The 8,029-nt window shown below is 46.3% G+C and overlaps 1 pseudogene; it reads right to left on the reverse strand.

Moving 5' to 3' along the window:
* Positions 1–6,382: 6,382 nt before the first annotated feature.
* On the reverse strand, positions 6,383–7,389 carry LOC116100004 (annotated as a pseudogene).
* Between the last annotated feature and the right edge of the window lie 640 nt (positions 7,390–8,029).

Consider the following 8,029-nt stretch of genomic DNA (forward strand, 5'->3'; position numbering starts at 1 on the left):
GGCATTTCATCTAAGGTCTCTCCCTTTAAGTCCTAAGAGTCTCCCACCTCCCAGGTCTCTGGTGCATTCTGGAGGGTCCCCTCAACCTCCTACCTCACAAAGTTGCCTGTTTGCATTCTTTCTGCTGGCCCTCGGGGCTTCAGTCCTTTTCCCTCACCCAGTACCAAGTCAGGTTCCCCTCTTCCACCCCAACCCAGTCCGTCCCCATCCACTTTCCCTCCCAGGTCCCTCCCTCCCCACTTGTGATTGCTTTCTTCTCTATCCCAAGTGGAACTAAGGCATCCTAACTTGGGTCCTTCAGCTTATTGACCTACTTGAGTTCTGTGGACTGTATATTGGGTATTCTGTACTTTTTTGTTTGTTTGTTTGGCTAATATCCACTTATTAGTGAGTACATATCATGCATGTCATTTGGAGTCTGAGTTACCTCACTCAGGATGATATTTTCTAGTTCCATCCATTTGTCTGCAAAACTCAGGATGTCCTTCTTATCAGCTGAGTAGTATTCCATTGTGTAAATGATCCACATTTTCTGTACCCATTTTTCTGTCATGGGACATCTTGGTTGTTTCCAGCTTCTGACTATCACAAACAAGACTGCTATGAACATAGTAGAATATGTGCTCCTGTGAAATGGTGAGGGCATCATTTGGATATATTCCCAAAAGAGGTATAGCTGAGTCTTCAGGTAGCTCTATTTCCAATTTTCTGAGGAACCTCCAGATTGATTTCCAGAGTGGTTGTACCAGTTTGCTATCCCACCAGCAATGAAAGAGTGTTCCTCTTTCTCCACACCCTCACCAATATGTGCTGTCACCTGAGGTTTTGATCTTAGCCATTCTGATTGGTGTAAGGTGGAATCTCAGAGTTGCTTTGATTTGCATTTATCTGATCACTAAGGACTTTGAACATCTCTTTAGGTGCTTCTCAGCCATTTGAGATTCCTCTGTTGTGAATTCTCTGTTTAGTTTTATACCCTATTTTTTGATTAGGTTTGTTGTTGTTGTTGTTGTTTTCTTGTTTGGGGTTTTTTTTGTTTTTTGTTTGTTTGTTTGTTTTGGGTTTGTGTGTGTGTGTGTGTGTGTGTGTGTGTTTAGCTTCTTGAGTTCTTTATATTAGCCCTCTATTGGATGTGGGATTAGTGAAGATTTTTTTTTCCCAATCTGTAGGTTGTTGATTTGCCTTATTGACTATGTCCTTTGCCACAGAAGCAATGAAAGCAGTGCTAAGAGGAAAAGTCATAGCACTAAGTGCCCTGGTAAAGAAACTGGAGAGATCTTACACTAGCAACTTAATGGCACACCTGAGAGCTCTTGAACAAAAAGAAGCAAACTCACCCAAGAGGAGTAGACAGGATCTGAGACTGAATAAATAGGGAAAATGGAAGGAAGCAGAAGTCATCAGCTCCCTGCTGTTACTGTGTCTTCCTCATTGTGATGGACCGTATCCCCTCAAACCATGAGCCAAAATACACCCTTCCTCCCTTAAGTCTCCTCTGTCAGGTATTTTATCACAACACAAAAGTTACTAACTTAGCCATTTTCCAAAATTCCCTTGGGAAAACTGATTTGCAAATGTTTGAATAATCATCTCTTTAAAGTAAAGTATCTTTTATTCCAGGAGCTTTACTATAAAATACAGCATTAAGGGAAACAAACATATGTCCCCAAAGATCCCATATCTCTTTGCTACCGGGAGGAATGTGTCCTGTTTGGGAAAAGTTGGCATCTTATTAGTTAACCTTGGAATGCCAATTTTAAGATGTGTCCTTGAGTAATTAAATTTGCGACTTCACGTTGAGATTGTACTTTGTAAACACTTAGGAGATTAGGGATCATTAAATTTCAAGTTAAATACTGGGAGTGATTTATGGATGTAGTCTTCAGGGGGTAAGGAAATTCAATTTATTAAACCATAAAAAGACCTGATGAAATTAATGGTTCAGCATTGTTTTGTTTCTACATGAAGTAACAAGTCCACTAAGGATTTTAAAAACCCATTGGTGCACTAGTCCTGCCAGATGCTGGCCCTGGTGCCTGCCATTACTAGAGACGTCAACGCAGCACAAGGCGGCCTGGTCTTACAGGGCAGCTGTAACCACTGGGCTTTGAAGAAGTCTTTCCTCCCCCTGTGCTTCACCCCTGATCTCAGAACCACTTCCCCAGAAACTCCTCAACATCACTAGGGTCTGGAACATCCCTCAGGGGGCTGTGTGCTAAAGTCTTGTTCCTCCGTGTGGCATTTTGGGGAGATGGTCACTGAGATGTGACCTCAAAGGGGAAGATGAGAGCCTAAGCCCCTCCCCTTTCTCTTCGGCACCTTGACTCACAACATGAGTGTGTTCCGGTTTGCCACGTGTTCCCATTGTGTTGATCAGGAACAAGACTGAACCAAAATATGTCTTCTTTTAGGAATCATGTCAGTATTTGACGTAGTGCTGCAGGGTTGCTAAGACTCTTCGGCATAGGGAAGACAGCATAGTCCTTTCTACTAGGTCACCTCTCCAAGCTGATTCCCCAAGTGGGCCAAGCGTTCATCCGCCTGTCAGACCGTGACAACAGACGGAACCCAGCCAGGCCCTGGTCTTACCAGCTGTAGCTCCGTGGTAGAAAGAGGCAGGTGAAGAGGTTAGCTGTGGTAGTTAGTTAGTGCACGCCTGTAATTCCAGCGTTCTGGAGGCAACAAATTGAAAATTCCAAATCCACAGAGTAAGATCCTTTCTTTAAAAGGTAAAGTTCGAGTAAATGTTGCTCTAAAAGAGAATGAGACAAGGACTAATAGAACCCTAGAGTGTTCAGAAGCACCACCCACTCCCGTAAGTAGCACCGCCCACTTCCGTGGGTAGCACCGCCTACTCCCGTGGGTCACGGAAGGCTCCCTCCTGGAAAGGCTGCTTGGACCCAGAGGGCCACTGTCTGGTCCTGGGGAGGAGGGAGTGGGAAGGACAATGCCTGCAAGGGGCATAAGAGAGCTTGGCTACTCTCTGAGTGTTCTCAGAGCTGAGTGTGTTCCTCTGCCACACCCATTCTTTTTGTTTCCAAGCCCCCTCCTCTCCCTCCTCCTCATAATCAATATTATCTAGTTCAGGGAGACAGACTATAAAGCCTCTGAACCTGTTTTGCACATATTTTCCCTGAAGGGTTCTCCATAAGTAGCAGAAATTTCTTTAAAGGAACAAACAAACAAGCAAACAAAAACCTTTGGCTTAAAACTGTCATTTGAGGAGCTGAAGGGATGGCTCGGCGTTTAAGAGCACTTGCTGACTTTTGCAGAGATCAAGTTTGGTTCCCAGCACCTCTATTGGACAGTTCACAACCACTTGTAACCTTGAAATATAGCTCCTGAACCTAATGCAGTAGGTAGGCATTCCGAGACAGGATCACAGGCAGCTTGGCATCTCCCCCACAGGACAATGTGGTCCCACCCAAGTGGCCTAAGACACAAGCCTTTGAAGCAACTGAAATGTAGAGAAAATTCATACAGAAACCCTGATCAGGGAGGGTCCTCACATTACTGTCACAGGATTTCCATAGAATTCTCTCCGCCCTGTTCTGGACAAAGGAGGAGCTTTGTTTGTTCTTTGAGACAGGGTCTCACTGTGCAATCCTAGGCAGACATAGACATCACCATGCAGGCCAAGGTGGCCTTGAGCTTTTGGTGATTCTCCTGTCTGACTCCTGAGTGCTAGGGTTCTAAGTGTGAACGGTTACACTCAGCTCAAGGCAGGCTTTTACATATTTCCACCCCGTGCTCCCAAGTCTGGTATTTATTACTAATAAAATTAATCAAATGTATTGGCTGCTCCTGTGTTGGGCATGAGGCAAATGCTTGTCACATGCTATCTCATTTAATTCCTTAAAGTGGACAGCATAGTCTACCCAGCAAAGAGATGGTGGTACAACAAAGCCCGATAGAAGGGTTTTGTTTTTATTGGTGTGTGTATGTGTGTGTGCGCACACGCGTGCGTGCTCATGTGCACGTGTGTTTATGTAGTTTCCATAAACACTGACATAGAAATTCATTTTTGTACAGGGCTACAGATTATAGCCAAACCTGAACCTCTCATGCTATATTTGGACAGCCGCACTTTCAAACCCGAGCAACTCACCTGCTGAAAATCCCAGTAGATGTGCTGTCTGCTCTTTGATGCCCCAGAGCACAGCTCCAATGTGAGCTTCTCCCCACTACCAGGGTCTGTCAGGCAGTACTGTTCATGGATGTGTTCTTTTGCAGTTATGCCCCCCACGTAGAATTCCCCAGAGAGGAGGGTAGTATACATTCTACAAAGGGGCAAGGAAACCATGCTGGGCCCAGTCAGCAGAGAGGCCTCAGCCATTAAACTGTACAGTAGGAAACCTAGCTACAGAGAGTTGAGAGCATTCTAAAGCTACAGAGAGTGGTCTAAAAGTGACTAGGATAGGAGCTGAGCTCAAGTGTTGCAGGCCGGCATATCTGGGCCTCCCTCAACCCGAGGGAGAAACGGGGGTCCTAGTCAGGTCGACAAGGCGTAGGTGAAGAAATGATGGCAGAGATGACACATGAAGTACAGGATCTGAATGTATTTCTTAGAAATGGCATCAGACTTTTACAGTCATTGCAAAAGAGAGATGGTAAATCTGGTAGCTCAGCAGTTAAGGAACATCTGAGGCCATCTAAAACACACTGGGTCTAAAGCAGCAGCTATCTCCTCTAGACTGGTGCTGCATCTCCTGGGCCCAAGCTCTCTGGGCCCGGGGGACTGCGGATTGCATGAGTCTGAGTCCTAGCCCATCTAAGTTCTAGTGTGAGTCCTGCGAGTCCATAGTGCTAGTCCTGCATGCGAGTCCAAGTCCTTCTTGTGAGTCCAAGTCCTAGTCCTTATACAAAGTGACAAGCAGGCTTAAGTAGCATACAGCAAGCAGGGCAGATGACAAGAGTCACATAGGCAGGTGACAGTCACATCAAGGTCAGTGATCTTACTGACCAAGAGCAATCTTAAGTATTTTTTTCCTTCGCAACCTCCCTTCTCTGTGGAAGAGACCCGGCCTTCACAGCCAGTTCCAAGGTGTTAATTTTCTCCCAGTACACTGGCATAGAAACTCAGGGATTTGGGAAAGACATAAGGATGAGTGGCCGAAGCACGGGAAGAGCATGGACATCTGGGACACGGGTCTCACTGCCTTTCCAGCCCTAGCACATTCTAACAAGAAGGCTAGATACAACAAGGGACATGGGCCCACCTTCCTACCTACAAGGGCTCTATGGTGGCTTGGAAATAGCATTCCCTCCAAAGGCTCATAGGTTGGATGGTCAGTAACCATTGGTGAATTCAATCATTGAGATGGTTGGGTCCTGCGTGTGCAAACACAGTAGATTCATCTCTGTGGTAGATTCTTAGTTTGATAATATTGTTGGGAGGCCACAGGAACATCTTCTTAGGAGTTGCGTCTCGTCCCTGATCTCCTTCCCACCCCTCCTGTGGTTTGCACCCCAGCTAGCAACTTCGCTCTGATGCTCTGCCTCACCATAAGCCCACAACAACGGAGACACGCATCCATGGACTGAAACCTGCAGCCAAAAATAGAACTTTTGAGCCTAAGTTATTGGTCACAGGTGTTCTGCTCCAGCAGTGAATAGCTGATTAACGCAGTCTAAAAGAATCCCGGCTTGCATGGATGACAGCTGGAACTTATCTTTGACGAATTCTCTCAATGGAAGCTAAGAGAGCATCCACAGAAGCCCCAGTGATGCTGATCACAGGGAAGCAGCCTTCCTTCAAACTCCCAACCTGATAGAGCCCTTCAGGGAATTTGGATGAGTCTTTGTGGCTCAGGTTCCCAACTGTTCTGTGGGTATTACCTCTTGCAGGTACCCCCTAAAACTTCTCTGCAAGAGCAATATATAGAGTAAGACACTAGCTAGCGATGTTACTCTTGGAGGAAGTGCTTGCCTGGCATGCCAGAAGGTGGTCTTTCACAACCAGGTGAGTTGGCATTCACCTGTAAGCCCAGCACTTGGAAGTAGGTGGATGGTAGAGCTGGGTGGCAAAGCTGGAGAGATGGCTCAGCGTTTAGGAGCACTGGCTGCTCTTGCAGAGGACCTGGGTTCCATTCCCAGCACCCACATGGTGGCTCACAACCATCTGTAACTCCGGTTGCAGGGGATCCTATGCCCTCCTCTGACCCCTATGAGCACCAGGCACTCATGTAGTGCACCTACATGTATGTAGGCAAAACACTCATGCACATGGAATTAATATATCTTTAAATGCATTTTTTAAAAAGCAAAGTAAGAACTCTTGACCACTCTTGGGACTCCTTTCCTCCTACTGAGTTGCCTCAGCCAGCCCTGATATGAGATTTGATGCCTAGTCTTTTTTTTTTTTTTTAACATACCAAGCTGTTTAATTAAGTTGTAAGCAATTTAATACAACAGTTTGTGAGGATATATCCTGTTTTTCAGGGAGAACTGAGATCGCAGCCTTTTGCTGCTCTGTAACCTCGTATTTCTCCTCTGTGTCGAAGACCTCGCCCTTCTGATGCCTGGGCTTGCACGCAGCTGATTCTTCTTGAAGTAAGCCTCAAGCTGGGGCAGCTTGAGGCTTACTTGGGAGGCACTTGGGAGGCAGAAGCAGGAGGATTTCTTAGTTCCCGGCCAGCCTGGTCTACAGAGTGAGTTCCAGGACAACCAGGGCTACACAGAGAAACCCTGTATCGGAAGAAAAAAAAAAAAAGAAGTAGTCGTCAGTCAGGTGTTTGGGGATGTTAACCTCGCTGATATCATCTTTTGTAGAGGTGGCGATGACAAACTTCTGGTGTGTTCTGCGCAGAGGAACTCTGTTGATGGCAAGAGGTCCAGTCACAAGTAGCAAGCCGCTGCCCAGAGGCTTCAGGAAAACCACTCTCTTGCCCCTGTGGCGCCCAGTGAGGATGATCAGGACAGTCTGGGGAGTGATGCTGGAGCGCAGCCTTCTCACATGCTGACTGAAGGGCTTTTTGCCATGACTCAGCGGCTTCCGAGGCACATCTTCAGTAGGATAATACCTAGGCATTTTGCAAAGCTTCACCCCCTGGGTGCTACCGTTCTTGTACCCACCAACTGTTTTTGTGACAGCAGCAAGGATCTTCCTCTTGTTCTTCTTTTCAACCTTGGTCTTGGTAGCTGAGTATTTCCTTTTGTACAAGAAAATGTTCCTTTTGTATGTATTTTCTGGAATACATAGCAGGTCGGGAGTACCGGCCAATTCCTCTAACCAGGACAGGGTTTTGGTTGCAATGGGGCTTCCCCTTCCTGGGCTTTTCCTTTTTAGCTGGAACGGCCGGGACCAGAGGCAGCAGCATTACCGCTAGCCTTCTTGGCCACAGGTTTCTTCTCCTTTGTATCAGGCTTCTCTGCCTTTTCACTCTCCATCTTGAAAGACGAGAAGGAGAACTAAGACAGCAGCTTCCCGTCTATAAGCAATCTGATGCCTAGTCTTATTGTATCTTGTTATGTCATGCTTGGTTGATATCCCTGGGAGGTCTACTGTTTTTTGAAGGAAACAGAGGATCAGTGGATCTGGGGGAAAGGTGGAGGGGGAGCTGGGAGGGGTGGAGGGAGGAGAATTGAAGTAGAGATGAAATGTAGGAAAGAAGAATATCTTTTTTTTTAATGTGTTTTTTTTTTTCTTTTCCAGACAGGGTTTCTCTGTATAGCTCTGGCTATCCTGGAACTCACTCTGTAGACCAGGCTGGCCTCGAACTCAGAAATCTGCCTGTCTCTGCCTCCCAAGTGCTGGGATTAAAGGCATGTGCCACCACCGCCCGGCTGAAGAATATCTTTTTAAAGCAAGGTAAGATAATATATGTCTGTATTCTTAAGACAAAATCCCATAAGAACAAGCTCCACGTGGCGTCATATCTCTTCCGACCCATGCAGGGACCTTCCTTCTCCCTCTTTTTGCCGGATCATAGATGGTCTTGCATGACTAGTTTCCAAGGCACACAGCAGCAGAATGAATGACATAGCCACAAGTTTAAAGGAAAAGTGATTTGTGTGTGTGTGTTGGGGG

The sequence above is a fragment of the Mastomys coucha genome, unplaced genomic scaffold (genome assembly GCF_008632895.1).
Source record: "Mastomys coucha isolate ucsf_1 unplaced genomic scaffold, UCSF_Mcou_1 pScaffold20, whole genome shotgun sequence".
NCBI lineage: Eukaryota > Metazoa > Chordata > Mammalia > Rodentia > Muridae > Mastomys > Mastomys coucha.